The sequence below is a fragment of the Hylobates moloch genome, unplaced genomic scaffold, assembly GCF_009828535.3.
Source record: "Hylobates moloch isolate HMO894 unplaced genomic scaffold, HMol_V3 SCAFFOLD_14, whole genome shotgun sequence".
NCBI lineage: Eukaryota > Metazoa > Chordata > Mammalia > Primates > Hylobatidae > Hylobates > Hylobates moloch.
The window spans coordinates 5,100,429-5,119,219 of record NW_026652289.1 but is presented as its reverse complement, the minus strand read 5'-3'; positions in this window follow the sequence as shown (position 1 = coordinate 5,119,219).

Sequence of the window (18,791 nt, the reverse complement as noted above, 5' to 3'; positions counted from 1 at the left end):
GGAGGAGATGGACATGGGGTTGGGGGAGCCACAGGGACAGAGAGCATGGAGAGCCCCAAGCAGAGAGTGGCAGAGTGGCACTCAGAGAGACCCTCACCGCCCGTGGTGGATACCGTTTAGCTCCCTCAAAAGACAAGGAGCACCCGAGCAGGGAAGGGGAGCCCCCAGGAGCACCCAGCCCAGCACCGGTCGGGAACTGGAACCAGCTGCCGAGGCTCCCGCTCTACCCCAGGGCACTGACAAGTCATGAGGCTGCAAATCCTAGGTATGTACCCACCTCACTTCCTGGTCTTTAAGATTGCAGCTGCCAAAACCTTGTCATCGTCCTACGATTGCTTTCAGGGGATTCAGCTCTACTAGTTTAATGCAATGACAGTGTCACATTTATATCCTGGAACCCATCCAGATGCTCTGGAGGCCAGAACACCCCGCCAGAAGAGGATAATGAAGCAGATGACACCTAAGAGGGTTGCAGGCCCAGCTGACAACCCCCCACCCCAGCCTGAGTTGGCAACCTTTGGACAGATTCCTCAGCTTGGGGGCAGAAGAGGCTGCTAGGGGCCCCCTGAGGTGCTGTTGTCTTCTGAAAGCTTCCTCATTCTGGTTGTGCTGAGCAGGGAGGTCAAAGCCTCTTACTCCAAAAAGTCAGCAGATCATTAGTCTAATTAGCATAATAAAGCTGGCATTTTCACTTGGCTCTGAGCCTGGAGTTAAAGTAGCTTACAGTTGTGCAGGGTGTGGACTGCACAACTCAAGGGTTCTCATTCCCATGGACTTGCTAGACATGGCACCCCCCACGGGCTGTTCAGTGTCCAGCTTGTTTAACCCTGAGCAGGGTCTGGAAGTTAGGGACCTACAGGCTACCGTGGTGTAGGGAGGAAAATGGGCATACCTGCTAGTGAAGACTGCAGGAGGTCAGTGTTTAGGGAGGAAAGAAAATCAACAGGAAACGTGGAATACGGGTTTCTTCCACTCTGTTCTCCAGGATTTTCATTCCTTGGCCAGTTGCTTCCGGGAATTTATTCCCTTGTCTGGAAATACCATCTCTCTGTTGTTCCTTGAAAACAAAGAACAGAAACATAAGAGAAATCCTTTCATTACCTGGTACAGGGCTACCCATGGACACAACGAGGGGCTTGTAGAAGCAAACAATGGGGGATTCATTGACCCCACTGAAAGAAATATGCACAAGCAGGCGCAACAACCCACATGTTTTGTTGTTGTTGTTTATTTGTTTGTTTTGCTTTCACAATATTCTAACCAGGAAAAAAGCAAGTTTGATTCACAGGAGGAAAAAGCAGTTGGAGACTTAACTTATGCAAACTGATGTGATATTTGCACCCATATTCTAAAAAGGAGCCCCGTGCCTGCTGATCCCTGCCCACACAAGCAAGGGGGCCTGGAGAAAGTGAGCATTTGCCATGAAAGGGGCAAGGAGGGTTTCTAAGATGAGACCTGCTTGCAAACCAGCCCAAGCTTCACTGCAATGTTCTTTTCAACTGTTTCCACCATTCTGAAAGTGGATGGCAGATGAGACCCTGGCCAGTCTCTGCAGCCATGGAGACAAAAACTACAGGCTCGAGAACAAGGGCTGGTGCTCAGTGAGAACTGCCCAGCTCTCCCCAGCTCCCCCAAACCCCCTTTGTCCATTAAGCAATTGGGAAATGGAGAAAAATATTTGCAGACACAATGTGGTCTGAGGTTGATACATTCTTATCTAGGGTAGATTCATCTTGGATAAACAGACACTGTTCATTTTCCTAAGACACAAGGCATTTCATGCAGGTTCAATGACAGAGCGGCTGTTTCTGCAAGTGGGGGTGCGTGGAGAGGGAGACGCAGAACAGTCGCGTCCCCACTTCTGCAAGCTAACTGGCTCTGCTTCTCGAAAAGGCTACCATCCCCGGGAGACACTGCAGCTTCCCCTGTGAAAAGCAGCCTCACTATCCCGACATGGCACCAAATGCTCAAAGACAGTGTAGGTGGGTGAGGGCAGCCCCTCCCTGCCGCTGCTGCGAAGCGGAACGAGCTTCCTCTTCATTCTAAGATTCAACAACTACTCATTGAGCATTTAACCAGCTTCCGCCACTTGCCAGTTGTGCCTCAGTTTCCTCATCTGTGAACAAGGGTGACAATTGTTAGATCTGCCTTGCATGATGTTGGGAAGATTCAATGAGCTGATACTGTAACGGCTTAGAAGAAGCCAGGTCAACATGGGGCTGTCATGGAGACTCAATGAGCTGATACTGTAGCTGCTCAGAAGAAGTCCAGCTCAACACGCCGCACATGCACTGTCAGCCTCTATGACCACTTGCAGCGTCCAAAGGCCCTTGTGCCACAAGGTCAGAGCATGGGATGTCATGGGACAGAATTCCAAGCATTAATCTGTGAGTCTCCATTGCCCTCCATATGCTTTCCTTCATAGCATCCCAGGGGCTCCGCTCAGGAGGAAATGAGAAGCAAAGGCTGCAGATGCTCACATCAAGTGTTCCTGGAAAAGCTGTTGACCTGAGCGCCAGGGAGATGATTCCAGATGCGGGCACCATTGGGGTTGGTTTTCTCCTCCCTCCTGGTGGGGATGGAGAGCACAGGATGCAGGTGAGGTGAGGACCGGGAGGACAGGCAGTGTTTGAGAAAAACCTGCCAGGGTTGATGAGCCCTCCCTCAGTCAAGTAGTCTTGGGGAAACTGAGTCAGTGTCCAGGGGTTCTGCTTGTGGCTGGCTTCAAGGGACCACCAGCCAAAAGCAGCCAGCCATAGTCTGTGCCTCAGAAACTGTCCAGCCCCTCTGGCCATTCCACATGGAAGCCCCATCCAATGGCACTGGATGGTCACCAGCCCTCCAGAGCACAGGTCGAGGCAGGGGGGACTTGACGAGCAGTCTAGGACAGCCGGGGACCAGCCATATGCCTCAGGGGCAGCAGCGTGACACAGCACCTGTCCTGAAGGTGCTTGGGGCAGGACCAAGTGAAAGCCTGTGTGAGCACAATGGGGCTGGTGTGAGAGCAGTTGCAATGTGGTTTACGGCTAACGAGCCATCAAGAGATACTGATGTGTATGGGTGTGCTGTGTACGTGTCTGTATGTGGTAGTATGTGATGTGTTTGTGTGGTATGTAGTGTGTGTTGTGTGTGTGTAGCATTGCATGTGCAATGTATGTGCCGTGTGTGGTGTGCAATGTGTGTGCCATATGTGTGGTGTGTGTGATGTGTGTGTGCTATGTGTGTGGTGTGTAGTGTGTGTGTCCTGTGTGCTGGTTGCGTGTGTGATGTGTGGTATGTAGTGTTGTGTGGTGAGGGAGTATATATGATGTGTGTGTGGTGTGCAATGTGTGTGCCTGGGTGTGTGATGTGTGGTGTGGTGAGGGAGTACATATGTGTGTGCAGTGTGTGATGTGTGTGTCTGAGTGTGTGATGTGTGGTGTGTAGTGTGGTATGGTAAGGGAGTGTATATGATGTGTGTGTGGTATGCAATGTGTGTGTCTGAGTGTGTGATGTCTGGTGTGTAGTGTTGTGTGGTGAGGGAGTGTATATGATGTGTGTGTGGTGTGTGATGTGAGGTGTGTAGTATGGTGTGACGAGACAGTGTGTAAGTGTGATGTGTGCTTGTGTGTGTGGAGGTTGAGTGTCTCCGTGTGTGTGTGTGTGAGATAGGGGAGAATGGGGTCTCTGAGCCTGGGGTGGTCAGGGAAACCTTCCCATGTGCACCAGGACCTAGTGAGGCTTCTCCAGCAGGAGGAGAAATGGAACCCGATATGAGCAGCTGTTGGGGAAAAAAGCCCAAGATCACTTTCAACAATGCAGTTGTGGAGCACAAGTCAAGGCTTGGAGGGATGGAGGATACCATTACCTGAGTAACTACGCCTTAGAGCCTCTGCTTCCTCATTTGTGGGGTGGTCACAGTGAAAGTACCTTTGGGTTGTTGTGGGTTCGGAGAACCTAACTGCTGCAGCTGTCACATCTGCTACCCAGAAAGAGCTCCGAAGAGTTGCTACTGAAGCCCCTGATGATACTGTTCATCCATCGTACCCTGCAATATCGTTATTTTAATATTGTAAGCTATTAATGCAGTAAAATACTTTACTCAAGTATTGAAATCATCTAAGCTTCCTATTCCCTAGAGATGCATGAATAACAGAGCTCTGATGCTTATTTAAGTTTGCATAGTATTTTACATTTTGCAAAATATTCTCAAATACAAAATCATCTCATATCAGTTACCTTCCCCCACCACTGCCAGTTAGTCTCTGGCTAGTGATGTAACCCTTATGTACCCCAGATTCCTCATCTGTTAAAATCAGGTTGCTGGGAGGGTTAAATGACTTAGTAAAGGTAAAGCGTTGGCATTTGTATACAGTAAGTGCTCAATAAATGTTAGCCAGCAACAATAAATGTTGCTGTCTCCGGGTAAGTTATCTGCTTTGCCTGAGATGCTTGGTCCTGGGGTTCCAGAGTCAGTCACCCTCATTGATAGAAGACAGACATGAAAGTGGGCCTAAGAACATGCAAAGGACATAAAAAGGAAGAAAGGAGAGAGAAAGGGAGAGAGGGAAGGAGTGAGAGAAAGAGAGGGAGAGAGAAGGGAGACAGAGAGAGATTGAGATTGAAGGCCAGTGAGGTCATGTGCAGAAAAGATAGCCAAGATCACCAAACCACGGATGGCCCCAAATACGTGCAATTTCCATTTTCCTCTTCTGTTTTCTTTCTCAGCAGAATCTGCAAGCATATGGAAGTCAAGACCTAAGCCCAGCATCTTCCTGTGTTCTCTCTGGCTGGACGGACAATTGAAGATCATTTAACCTGAATGTCCACATTGAGATCTGCTCATACTAACAGCACTTTCAGAATTGTATATATTAACAGCCCAATTTTTATAGATATGGTAGCACAAAATATTAAATATGGAAAGTAGGTGTATTAGTCTGTTCTCATGCTGCTATAAGGACATACTCGAGACTGGGTAATTATAAAGGAAGGAAGTTTAATTGACTCACAGTTATGCAGGACTAGGGAGGCCTCAGGAAACTTAGAAGGGGAAGCTAACACTTCCTTCTTCACATGGCGGCAGCAAGGAGAAGAATGGGTGCTCAGAGAAGGGGGAGGTCCCTGATAAAACCATCAGATCTCATGAGAACTCACTCACGAGAGTGAGAACAGGATGGGGGAAACTGCCCCCATGATTGAGTTGTCTCTACCTGGTCCTTCGCAGGACACGTGGGGATTATGGGAACTATAATTCAAGATGAGATTTGGGTGGGGACACAGCCAAACCTTATCAGTAGGCAGGCATAGGAAGAAATAAGTGGACTTAAAAGAATTATGCCTTAAAAAAACAAAATACCCTGTAAATCAACTGGGTTTACATGAACAAATAAAAGAGGAGTTACACAAAATCCTATGTATTTAGTGACAAAAGACAATGAAAAAATTGTGTTTTCAGTCTTCTGTCCCAAATCAGAAGTTTTAGTGCCTGTTCATCTGAAAATGACTTTTTAAAACTCATGAAGTTATTTATTTATTTATTTATTTTTGAGACGGAGTCTTGCTCTTTCGCCCAGGCCAGAGTGCGGTGGCGCCATCTCCGCTCACTGCAAGCTCCGCCTCCCAGGTTCACGCCATTCTCCTGCCTCAGCCTCCCGAGTAGCTGGGACTACAGGCGCCCGCCACCACACTCAGCTAATTTTTTTTTTTTTTTATCTTTAGTAGAGACGGGGTTTCACCATGTTAGCCAGGATGGTCTCGATCTCCTGACCTCGTGATCCGCCCGCCTCGGCCTCCCAAAGTGAAGTTATTTTTAATGGGAGTCTTATTTATTAAAGATTCTTGTTGCTATCTGCAGATCCCAAACAAGATTCTTCGGTGTCCTCAGCTTGCTCTTCTCCCTTTCCTTGGTAGACTTTTCTCTTTGTCTGTACTTGAAGTGCCTCCTGCCAAGTAGAAAATGAAGAGTCAGTCCGTGTGCTGGGCTCAGGGCCCTGCCGTTTTAGTGGCTTCATGGATGGCTTGGCACAACTAGGGAGCAATGGTGTCTCCCACCCCTGAGATGGACCCTGTTGGACTCAGAGTGGCCAGCAGGGTCTGGCTTGACCCCAGTAGTACATTAAGCTCAGCCCAGAGTGGCAGGAACTGCAGCAGCCAGGAGAATGTGCAAAGGTCACCCAGACTGTAGGACAAGCTAGGAATCCAGTAAAGAAGAGGGCCCTGGCAGTTCCTTTGGAATCCCTGTGACGCCTTCTTTCATTCATGCCTTCATTCATTCAACAAATATGTGTTGAGTACTTGTGACATGCCACCTTCTGTTTTGGGCATTCAGGATACATCAGTAAACAGAATAGGCAAAGATTGATTGCTGCCCTCATGGAGCTTATGTGCTGGGGAGAGAGGTATGCAGGGAGACAGGGCACAGTGAGATGGTGAACGTCCACAGCAAACACAACGAGCCATCCATTTGTGTGGTTTGTTATAAAATGATTAGAGCTGTGGAAGGATGGAAGAAGGGAAAGAGGAAGAGAGGGAGGGAGGAAGGGAGGGAGGGACAAATGGAGAGAAGGAAGGAAAGAAAGACAGAGGGAGGGAAGAAACGAAAGAGAAAGAAAGAAAGAAAGAAAGAGAGAGAGAGAAAGAAAGAAAGAAAGAAAGAAAGAAAGAAAGAAAGAAAGAAAGAAAGAAAGAGAAAGAAAGAAAGAAGGAAGGAAGGAAAGAGAAAAGGAAAGGAAAGAAAGAAAAGAGGGAGGGGGAAAGGAAGAGAAGAAGGAAGGGAAAGAAAGCAAAGGAAAAAAGAAAGGAAGGCAGGCAAACAGGCAGGTAGAAAGAAGGAAGAAAAAAAGGAAAGAGGAACATCAAAACCACAGGGGACAGTAAGAGTCAGGGAGTGCCTGGGCCAGGGCAGGGAGGAAGGGGCCTGGCTGTGACTGGAAATGGGAAGTGCCCCCTGGGCAAGGACTTGTAGGAATTGTAGGAGTGTTCGTCCTGGCGCCATCTAGCAGGTAGCCTTCCAGGTAGAAGTAAGGGGCTGCAAGGAGGCCTTAAGGGTAGAGCCCACCTGATCATTCCCCAGAGGGACAATGAGGCTGGAGGCCTGAGGAGCTGGAGCAGAACAGGTTGCAGCAGGAGAGCAAGGGGGCTTATGGACCACAGAGGACCTCAAGGACCACTGTAAGATGCAGTCCCACGGGAACCATGGCAGGCTTTTAAACAGAGGACCGACACTCTGTGCCATATTTTAACAACATCACTGGGGCCACTGGGCAGAGAACAGACCATGGGGACAAGGGTGGAGGCCAGAGACCTGCTGGAGGCTGTGGCAGGTGACCGAGGATGGGAGCTGGGGCCAGGTGGCTGTGGAGAGGTGAGAAGCGGTTGGTCAGTTTCTGGTAAAGGTTGAAGGTAGATCGAGCATGACTCCTGATGGCTGCATGTGTGGTGTGAGAAAAAGAAGAGTCGAGGGTGTCTCCAAACTGTGGTCTGAACAACAAGAGGGACCGATGGGACCTGTGGCTGAGGTGAGGAGGACGGCAGGTAGGGAAGAGATGGGATGACAGAGGAGAAATTCCATGTGGATGCTGTAGAATCTGCGATGGATGTGAGGAAAGCCCAGTGGACTATCAAAGAGGCAGAGGGTATAAGAGTGGTGGGCGTTCAGGAGAGGTCTGAGCTGGAACTAAAACAGATGAGATATTTTGAGTCAAGATTGAAACGTGGGTGAGATTCCCCAGAGATCAACAATGGACAGGAGCGCAGGAGAGAACCAGGGACTGCACCCTGGCTTCTCCAGCACTAAGAAGTGGAAGAAAAGAGGAGGAGCCCACAAAAGAACCTGAGAAGGAAGGACTCAGAGGAAAGAGAAAAACCGAGAGAAAGACATTGCAGAAATCAAGAGAATGGAGTTAGAGTGGTCAGCACTGCATCAAATATTGCCAAGGGTTCAGGTCAGATGGGGACTGGGGTTTAAATATGATTCCAAGTTTTATTCAAGAACTAATATAAAATATTCCATTCTGGAGTTTGCAGCCAGAGATTTTTTTTTTTTTTTTTTTTTTTTTGAGACAGTCTTGCTCTGTCACCCAGGCTGGAGTGCAGTGGGGCGATCTTGGCTCACTATAACCTCCGCCTCCTGGGTTCAAGTGATTCTCCTGCCTCAGCCTCCCGAGTAGCTGGGACTATAGGCACATGCCACCATGCACAGCTAATTTTTGTATTTTTAGTAGAGACAGAATTTCACCATATTGGCCAGGATGGTCTCGATATCTTGACCTCATGATCCTCCACCTTAGCCTCTCAAAGTACTGGGATTATAGGCCTGAGTCACCGTGCCCAGCCCAAAGTCCTTCCTTGGGTTATGGAAGCTTATTCCCAGTTTGGTTCCCATCAAGTTCAATATCCAATGAAGTGGCAGCTGAAACTTGAGGATATGACGTGTTTACCTTTGAGCTTTGCGTACAAAATACCGCAGCTGAAGGTCCCCCACAGAGAGTTTGGAAAATAAAAACACTACGACCATCAAATTCCCAAGCAGAAGGAAAGACAAATTCATGAGCAAATCACCACATTCATAAACAGAAAGCCACCAGCCTTCAAGAAGAGGTAAGGCAGGGCTGTTCCCATTTCATGGGACGTTGTTACTGTTCTACTGTTCATCTCTATAAAGTATAGATACATGAAAGTATTTTTTTGCAAACGCAAATTAAAGTTCTTTTCTTAAATGAAAATAATCTAAAAATAGCAATAAAGCATAAAAGAAACGTGCTGTCCTCAAATTTTTCCTGACGTTATACCACGGATCTGATTCTCCAGGGCTGGAATCCAGTGTTTCCACCCAGGAGGGGCAAGTTCCTTCACTTCCCTGGGTGTCGATGGTATCACTTGTAGGTTGGTGATAGCACCCACAATCCACAGTTCCTTAAGAATTTTTTGAGACTGAGTAATTTGAGGCTGGTAAACAGTAATGAGGATAACAGTGATTACCTAGCTTTAAACAAATTTCCCAAGGAGATAAGTTTCTACCAAGGTTCTTTCCTTTGTCAGAAAGCTCCAAACGCTGAACAGTGGGCGTCCCAGCTCCCAGATCCCCATCCTGATAAAACCCTGGTGTGCCCACCCCGACTCTCCCAAGTGACTCCAAAGAGAATGATACCCAGAGGATAGCAACTGGCTCCCAGATCTGTAGGAGACCTTTTGACCTTTTCTCATCATCATGCAAGGGACTGAGGCTCTTTGCAGGATATGGATGGCTCAAGGGAACTAATAGGAACAGTGTCAGCGTGTGGTTCCAATCCCATGTCTGCAGTTTAAAAACAAATGGCTACAATTGCATTGTGTACACAGGCCTACATCCTCCTCTCTGCTCCGGGGAGAATAATAAAGGTGTGACTTTCTTTGTTAAGTGCTTTCTTCCCTACCCTGGAATCAGTCTCCACCCACCTGAAAGGGAGGGAAGAGGAGGAGCCCCAACCTTCCAGAAGAAAAAGCAAACAAATTCCACCCTCCAAACCCAACCCAACCCAACGCTGGGAAGCCAGGTTCCATTTGTGTGGCTTAGCACAGAGGGACACCACCCCAGCCTCCGGTTTAAGTTTATGTAAAAAGAGTTTAAAAATATGTCTGAACCTATATTATCCCATCACCATCAGGAATAATAATTAGTATTAATTAAAATAATACCTAGTGACTAGGGCTTAAAACCTGCCAGCTTTATGTGAGATGATTTACATGTATTCCCACTTAATTTCACAAATATTTGATGAACTGGGCCCTATCTCCCATTTAACAGAGGAGGAAGCCAAGGTGTGAAGAGTGGGTATGGTGTGCTGGGGAGCACACGGCTGGCGGATCCTGAGTGACAATGCAATCCTTGGGGTGACCTCCCTTCCCCATCCCTGTTAAGCTCTCTCCCACTCCCCACCCCCCACCTCTGCTCTCATCACACGCCAGCCCCACCCACACCCCTGGCCAGATGCTTTTTCTCTTTTCCTTCCCTTTTCCCCCTCATTCTTACCCTACTCCTCCAACTCAAAGAGTTAGTTGACGGCTGGGCGTGGTGGCTCACACCTGTAATCCCAGCACTTTGGGAAGTCAAGGCGGGTGGACTGCCTGAGCTCTGGAGTTCGAGACCAGCCTGGACAACATGGTGAAACCCCGTCTCTACTGAAACACACAAAATTAGCCTGGCTTGGCGCCGTGCCCCTGTAATCTCAGCTACCGAGGAGGCTGAGGCAGGAGAACTGCTTGAACCTGGGAGGCGGAGGTTGCAGTGAGCCAAGATTGTGCCACTGCACCCTAGCCTGAGCAACAGAGTGAGACCCCATCTCCAAACATAAAATAAAATAAAATAAAATACTTGAAATAATCTGAAATATTTTTTCTCAGTTGTTTTGTGGTTCTGTCTTTTTAGATCACATCTCTATTTCAAGATTCCTTTCTTAATAATTGCATTAAGCTTTTCGTCATATTACCAACAATTATTTAGATTCAATTTTGTGCTGCAGTCATGTGCTGCATAATGGCATTTTGGTCAACACAATCCCCCTGCATATACCACCATGGTTTCATAAGTTTATACTGATGCTAAAAAATTATATCACCTAGTGATAGTGTAGCCATCATAATGTCATAGCTCAATGTGTTACTCATGTGTTTGTGGTGACGCTGGTGTAAACAAAGCTACTGTGATGCCAGTCATATAAAGGTATAGCACACACAGGGCCGGGCGCAGTGGCTCACGCCTGTAATCCCAGCACTCTGGGAGGCCTAGGTGGGTGGATCACCTGAGGTCAGGAGTTCGAGACCAGCCTGGACAACATGGTGAAACCCTGTCTCTAAAAAAAAAAAAAAAAAAAAAAAAAAATTGGCTGAGTGTGGTGGTGGGCACCTGCAATTCCAGCTACTCAGGAGGCTGAGGCAGGAGAATTGCTTGAACCCGGGAGGCGGAGTTTGCACTGAGCCAAGATCATGCCACTACACTCCAGCCTGGGTGACAAAGTGAAACTCCACCTTAAAAAAGAAAAAAATAAAATTAAAGTATAGCACGTACAATTATATACAGCACGTAATACTTGGTAATAATAATAAACAACTATTTTACTGGTTTATCAATTTGCTGTACTTCTAATCATTATTTTAGAGTATACTCCTTCCAATTATAAAAAAAGTTAACTGTAAACAGCCTCATGCAGGTCCTCCAGGAGGTATCCAGAAGCAGGTTCATGTTATCACAGGAGACATTATCGGCCCCGAAGACCTTCCAGTGGGACAAGATGTGTAGGCAGAAGACCATGACACTGAGAATCCTGACCCCACGTAGGCCTAGGCTAATGTGTGTATGTGTCTTGGTTTTTAGTGCAACAGTTTACAAAGTAAATAAACAAAATAAAAAATTTTTTAAATGGAAAAAAGTTTATAGAATTAGGATGTAAAGAAAATATTTCTGTACAGCTGTATAATGTGTTTTGAGTATATTGCATGTTGTTCACACAATGATGAAATCTCCTGATGACGTATTTCTTAGAGTGTATTCCATTATTAAGCAATGCCTGACTGTACTCTTTTTCCGGTCATGTTATCCACAATTGTTCAGATTCATTTGTTTCACTTATACAATTGTTTCTCAGATACTTCACCTTCTTTTTCTTGAATTCCTCCTTCTGATTCATTTTGTCCATTGGGTTGATGTATTTTGTGAGTAAAAATACAGTGATGGCACATGGAAGGTAAACCATACTTTTTCTGCTTCCTCCCACAAGACAGATAGTTGGGCTGGATATAGAATTCTGGAGTGTGTCACTTTCCCTGGGATCTGTTGCTGTAGTGTTTGCTACTATCTAGTCTTCTAGAGAGTCTCATACCAGCCGGCCACACATTTAAACAATTTCTCTTTCTCTTTTGAATTCTTAAGTGTCTTTTAAAATAACTCCCCAAGCATTTGGCAAGCATTGTTGATCTGATGTCTTCAGCTCAAGGAAAACTTCTTGTTCCTTTGATCTTTGTTTTACCTCCACCATTTCTGTTCTCTTTTCTTGGACTCCTGTGACATGGAAGGAAAAGTCTCCTGGATCTCTTTTTGTTCCTTTCATCATTTCCATCTCTTTGCTTTTTTGTTCAGAGGCTGTGATAATGCCTTAAATTACACTAAACCAATACTTCACGACATCAGATTTTAGCTTAGTCCCTTCTGCCATTTACTGCGTCCACTCAGCTTTTCTTTTACTCTCAAAAATTATGCTTTTATCTCCAGTGATTATTTTTTTAGCTCCTATTGCTCTTTTATTTTTTTTAAGTAAAAGCTCTTATTTCCTTGATAGAATAGTTTCTAAAATTTACCTGAGAGGGGGAAATAGTAGAATGACTTGTTAGGTTCTCCAGGGCCCTTCCTCAGCTGCGGATCCCATGTCTGGGGTCTTTTTATCATCTACACATATTGATATGTCCCAGCTAAGGTGGATGAATTTGGGCAGCTAGTGTGGGCTCTCTCTGTCAGTAGTTTAGTAGGAGTCTTTGGGAGACAGTGAAGGGAATGGAATTGTGGCCAAGGGTAGCGGGCACACTCCCCTTTGGGTGTGGTGCAGAGGTAGGATGGAGGCAGGCGCGATAAAGGCTGAGCTCCAATGCGCCAGGTGGCAGCTGGCACTTGAGCCAGCTAAGTGGCTGTGGAAGGTCAATCTGCAGGCCAAGGCTGGATAGTCACCTTCTGTGGGGGACCCTGTGGTGGAATTATTGAGGTTCTCTAATTAATTCTCCCACAACTGTCCCAGTTTACATTTCCTGACCCCCAACCCCACTTCTGGCCTCTGCACTGGTGAGATCTTAGGGCTTTCTCTGAGAGGGCACTGGGAAGTCCAAAGAAGCACATGCAAAGCTGAGCATGAGAGCATTTCACGGCTGCTGGAGGCCTTCTTCTCCCACCTTTTACATCACAGCATCAGCATCGTAAGGTGAACTGCAGCACTGCCCTCTTCTCTTGGGGTTTCTGTTGTCGGCTAAGGGCCCTGCCAGGCCAGATGCCCTGAAGCACTTGATCTCATTAAATTGATCTAATTTAAACAGGACCAGCCAGGGGTTCCGAAACTCTGCTGAGCACAAGAATCTCCCGGGGAGGGTGTGAACATGCAGATGCCCAGCTGTGCCCTGCAGTCCGACTTGCGTTTTCTCTTGCTCTTTCTTCCTTATTTTCCCCCTTCCCTCCCTCCTTCACTGTTTTACTTTTTTCCTCTGATCAACACATAAATCTGCCCAAAAGACAATCTCCAAATGGTCCCTGTGAAAACAGACACTTTTGCAGGCTCGAGCTTCCATTGGTCTTCCTCCAGATTTTTACCAGGGAAGGGGAGAGATGAAGACTTTCAGAAAATGACCAAATAAATAGAATACATTCATGAAACACTTGTGTCGCCAAAGGAGTCAGTCTGCTGTGGCCAGCAACCCACTTCAGATTTCACCACTCCAGGATTCCTCATTCCTGCTTGCATTGCCATTAATACCAATTAATCACGATGATCTGAAAACCCTTGCGAATTCCAGAAGGATGCTGCATGTTCTAAAGATAATTCCATTCCCTCACCTAGGCTTCACCACTGCACAACTCATCCACGTTACCCAAAACCACTGGTACTCCCCAAAAGTACAGGGTGGATACTTTAATATATATCTATATATAAATATATATTACATATTTATATATCTATATATAAATATATATTACATATTTATATATCGCTATATAAATATAATTACATATTTATATATATTGCTATATAAATATAATTACATATTTATATATATATATAATTAAACACTCAAAGAACTACATACCTAAAAAGGTGAAATTTGCTTTATGTAAACCGTGTCTCAATAAACATAATATAAAAGAAAGAAAAGGGGCTGGGCGCGGTGGCTCACGCCTGTAATCCCAGCACTTTGGGAGGCCAAGGCGGGCAGACCAGGAGGTCAGGAGATCGAGACCATCCTGGCTAACACGGTGAAACCCCATCTCTACTAAAAATACAAAAAAATTAGCCGGGCGTGGTGGCGGGCACCTGTAGTCCCAGCTACTCAGGAGGCTGAGGCAGGAGAATGGCGTGAATCCAGGAGCGGAGCTTGCAGTGAGCCGAGATCGCGCCACTGCACTCCAGCCTGGGAGACACAGCGAGACTCCCTCTCAAAAAAAAAAAAAACCAAAAAGAAAGAAAGAAAAGAAATGGACAGTGTTCTTGGTGCACTGGGAAAGGTGACAGTGCAGTTACAGAGTGGGAAACAGAGGGCGTTCAGACCAAGCCCAAGAAATAAGGAGGGCAGGCTGTTGACATAGGCACCCCAAAAGTCACAGATACACATAGCCAAGGGGGTCACAGGCTTAAAACCCTAGATGACACTTTCAGGAAAGGAAAACCAGTGTCTGCTGAGTGACTGCTATGTTCCAAGTGTTGCCCAGTTTCATCAGCTCTAATGATACTAAGACATATGCCTCGACCAAAAGAACCATCCTTTCATGTACTACTGAAAGCATGCTACCATTAAACCATGATACTTTATTATTATTATTTAGGATTTCTGTTTTGCATGTATGAAGAAGGCTGGGCCCTATTTAGACGTTCTTATATAAACATTATATATAGGTGAAATCAATTGTTAAATAATTCCTAACATTTTCCACACTCAGGCTAACTCTTCTGAATCACATTTGGACTTGGAGTCATCAATATCCATGATTTTCCATGCACTATCATCTTCTTTGCCGTTAAGATGTCAGGTGGCAGAGAATTTTGTAAGAGTAGTGTATGAGTTTCCTACACACTGCAGTCACAAATTATCACAACCTTTGTGGCTTAAAACAAAGCAAACCTTGTCTTCTACTTCTCCGGGTCAGAGGTCGGCCACAGGTTTCACTGGGCTGTCACGGGGTCACAGGATTGCTTTGCTTTCTGGAGTCCGCTTCCTTGCTGTTGCCAGTCTCTCGAGCAGCCTGTGTCCCCTGGCTCATGGCCTCTACCACTGCTACAAAGCCAGCAACGCTGCATCTCTCTGACCCACCATTCTTCCACAGTCATGGCACCCTCTGATCACAGCTGGAAAGGTTCTCTGATTTTAAGGATGCACTTGATTAGCTTGGGCTAGCGTCTGGATTAACCAAAATAACCTCCCCATCTCAAAGATCTTCCTTGAATCACATCTTCACAGTTCTTTTTGCCACGTAAGGTAACTTATTTCTTGGTTCTGGGGATTAGGGCAAAGACACCCTTGGGGGACACTGTCCTCCTCACTACAAGCAGTTTCCCACGGTCTCCAGAACACCCCCAGCCCCCGACACCTTCCTGAAAATGTTTACACTGGGGCTCTCTTGACATCGTCAGAAGCTGTCAACAGGAAGGTGTTAGACACCTTCTCCAATGACCCTTAGTCATCTGGTAACTAAAATGTCAGGAGAGATGGTTTCCCATCATGACACCAGGAATTGCAACAATACGCCTACCCTCACCACCCCATGGCTGTGGCATGGAGAACATAAGACGCTACAGTGGCGTCTGCATCCTGGCTTTGGAATGGTTAAACTAGGAACGAACAGAACTGAGAGACTGTAGACTATGATTTCATCCTCAGGAAGCCCACTGCAGTGAGTCACCGAAGCCATACTGACACACAACTTCAGGAGGGGCCATTCATGTTGAGTCTATGAGAATACGCCCTTGGAGGTGGCCGGTAGACATGGAAATAAGGACACCAGAGCTCAGGGGGCAGAAAATTGCCCGGAACATGCCAATGGTCTAAGCAGAATCAGAAGTTGACCCCAGGTCTTGAGGCTCAGAGCCTCTGAGCCCTCCACGGGGTATCTCCACGCTCATTCAAACAGGAGGGCTGATGATAAACAGACATTTGGAAACCTCTATGATTTTAGCCACCCACCTCTCTAGGTAGAACCTTGCCTAGCTGGGACCTTGCTGATGTAATATAATAGTAACGGGCCTTATTTATCCAACTGATAAGCTCCCGAAAGCATGCACGGCTTTCTGTAAATGGGACTCTATTTTAAATACATGAGGAAAGATTGTTCTTTAAAGGAAGTCCGAGGTGAATCCCTACTTCCCTCTGTTCCCAAATGTGCCTAATTAGTAATTTGAAGAAGGCAACATGGGTTAGGTAAAAAAATATTTAGGCTTCTGCAGCTGACTGGGTTCAAATCCGGGTTCGTCATTTCCTCACTGTGATTTTAGACGAGCCATCAACTCTGTGCGTCCGCGTCCTCCTCTGTGATGCAGGTGCATGGTGCCTACCTGGGAGTGTTGGAGGAGAAGAGTTCCAGGACATGGTGGGAGCTCAGCCTTCCTGTCCCTCAATTTCCTTTAATAAGGAAAATTATCATCCCTACCATCCCTGCCTCCCACTGCTTGAGGAGCAAAATGAGGCAGGATTTGTGATATTGCTCTGAAAATTGAACAGCACCAGCGCCATGCAAACAGGAGAGATTATGATGCAGATGGCTGTGTGTTGAGTGCTCCCATCACATGAGAGTCCTATGATGCTTCTTCCCTGTGCTGCGAGGGCTTCATCTCCTAAGCACTAAATGCTAAATTCCCCCTCCCACGCCCATCGCCACTGTCCTCACGGATCCTCGCAGCAGCTTCCCAATTGGTCTCCCTGTCTCCAGCCTCACCGCCCCCAACTCTCCTCCACCTAGAAGCTAGAGTGGTGTTCCCAAAAAGGAAACATATTTACAGTCAGTCTGTCTCCTGCCAAATTGTAATTTCTGATGGAAGGGGCTTTCTGGGTGTTATTCGCCCATGTGAGCTCGCCTCTAGCGTGGAGCTTGGCACAGGGAGGGTTCAGCATATGTCTGTTAAGTGCCTGGTTATGGATGCAGCCTGTAGGGTTCTACTGGCCTATTGCACTTTCTGTGTCCTGCCAGAATGCAGGTGGCATTCTGCAGCCCTCTCCAGCTGGGACAGTCCATGAGCTCCAGAAAGTTCACATCAAAGGGTGGCCCGGGCTCCATGATGAAAAGTATAGGCTCTGAAATCAGACCCAGGGTTCTGAATACCATTCCCACCTCTCACCAATCAAGTAGCAGTTCTGTGCCTCAGTTTCTCATCTGTAAAATGAGAATGATAATAATGCCTGCTAATAGGGTCATTATTTGTATTAAATAGCTGAGAATATTGCCTGAAATCCTTGCCAACCCACATTATTTTGAAACAAGTCTCATTTCATCCATAAATATGGCAGCATGTGTCTCCGCTAGATAAGAGCTCTCACACACACAATACCACTATCACACCTAAAATATTAACAATAATTCCATAATATCATCCAACCAGTGTTCAAATTTCTCTCATTGTTTCATAAACAACTTTGTCATTTTGTTCAAATCAGGACTGAACAAGGTCTATCTATTGTAAGAGACTGATAGTGTACTGGGATTCTTTTGATCTATAGCAGGGGTTGGCAGACTTTCACTGAAAAGGGTTAGATAGCAAGTATTTCAGTCCTTGTGGGCCATTCTGTCTTTGCTGCTATGACTTAAACGAATGGGTATGGCTGTGTTTCAATAAAACTTTATTTATAAAAACAGGCAGTTGGCCAGATTTGGCCCCAAGAAGGCAGATTGCTAACCTGTGATGTACAGGCTTTTTCAGATTCAGGGTTTTTTTGTTTTGTTTTGTTTTGTTTTGTTTGGCGATAACATGTCATAGATTGGTAGCATTGTGGATTTCCATCAGAAGGCTTAGAATGTCAGGGTGTTTCTCTTTCCCTCTCTCTCTAATGTACATTCGGTGTCCAGATTCATTAACTCATTAAGGGAAGTAAAACGGCAACATTCTAATTCTATTGTCCTTTCATCTGTTAGCCGCAATACTTTTACAAAGAGAAACTCACCTTTATCTACTATTTGCTTATACTGAGGTATAGTTTGTACAGGAAAGTCAAGATAATAAATGCTTGATCCCTTTCCTTTCTTTGCCAGCTTTTAAAAATAATGAGTTGGGCTTCTTAGCATTCTTCAAAGATAATCAATGAACTTTTAAAAAGAACATTATGAGCAAATAGATTTCAACACAATTGAAGTGTTTTGAGGCATTGCAGTTACTGCCTTTAATGATGTTTAAATCGTCTCCGTTTTGCCCCAGCTTATGACAAGACCTCAGAAATCTTTGATAACATCCTTGCTTTCTGGTGTGATGAGATATTCTAGGGTTATCTTATTCAGTTTATCAAATCAGCCTTCTCCAAAAAGCCCTGGTTCTCTCTGGAGGGAAGTGATATTTAGTAACCCTAATATGATACTAAGGATACTCATTGTTTCCAGAACTTTTCAGCAGATATACCAAAGGATCATTTTTTTTAAAGGTCTCAGAAATACAGAATTCAAAATACTGAAATTTCTGAATCAATTCAAGACCACAGCTGGGGCCTCTATGGGTAAGGTAAGTATGTGGGAGGTAAGATCCCCCATGATCAAAGCTGTTTGCGTCCCTCGGCCCAGCCTGATCAAACTTCTGGATGCCATCGAAGAGACCTGCCTAACCTAAAGATCATTGTTCTTTAAAAGAAAAACAAGTTCATTAATCACGTGAGGAGCCTTGGGGCCAGGATATAAAGTTAATGACAAGGGACTCCCTTCTATTAAAAGGACTGTGCAAACAGGCATGCCTGGAGGAAGCCAAGGATAAAGGATAAAGGAAAACAAACGCCTTATGATTCATCTAACATAGGCTCGGTTACAATTGCAGGTGTAAAAGGAACTGGGAGCTGGCAGTGAGAGACAACAAACATCAGTGGAACATGGGATGGTGACTCTGGCTGAGTGCCAC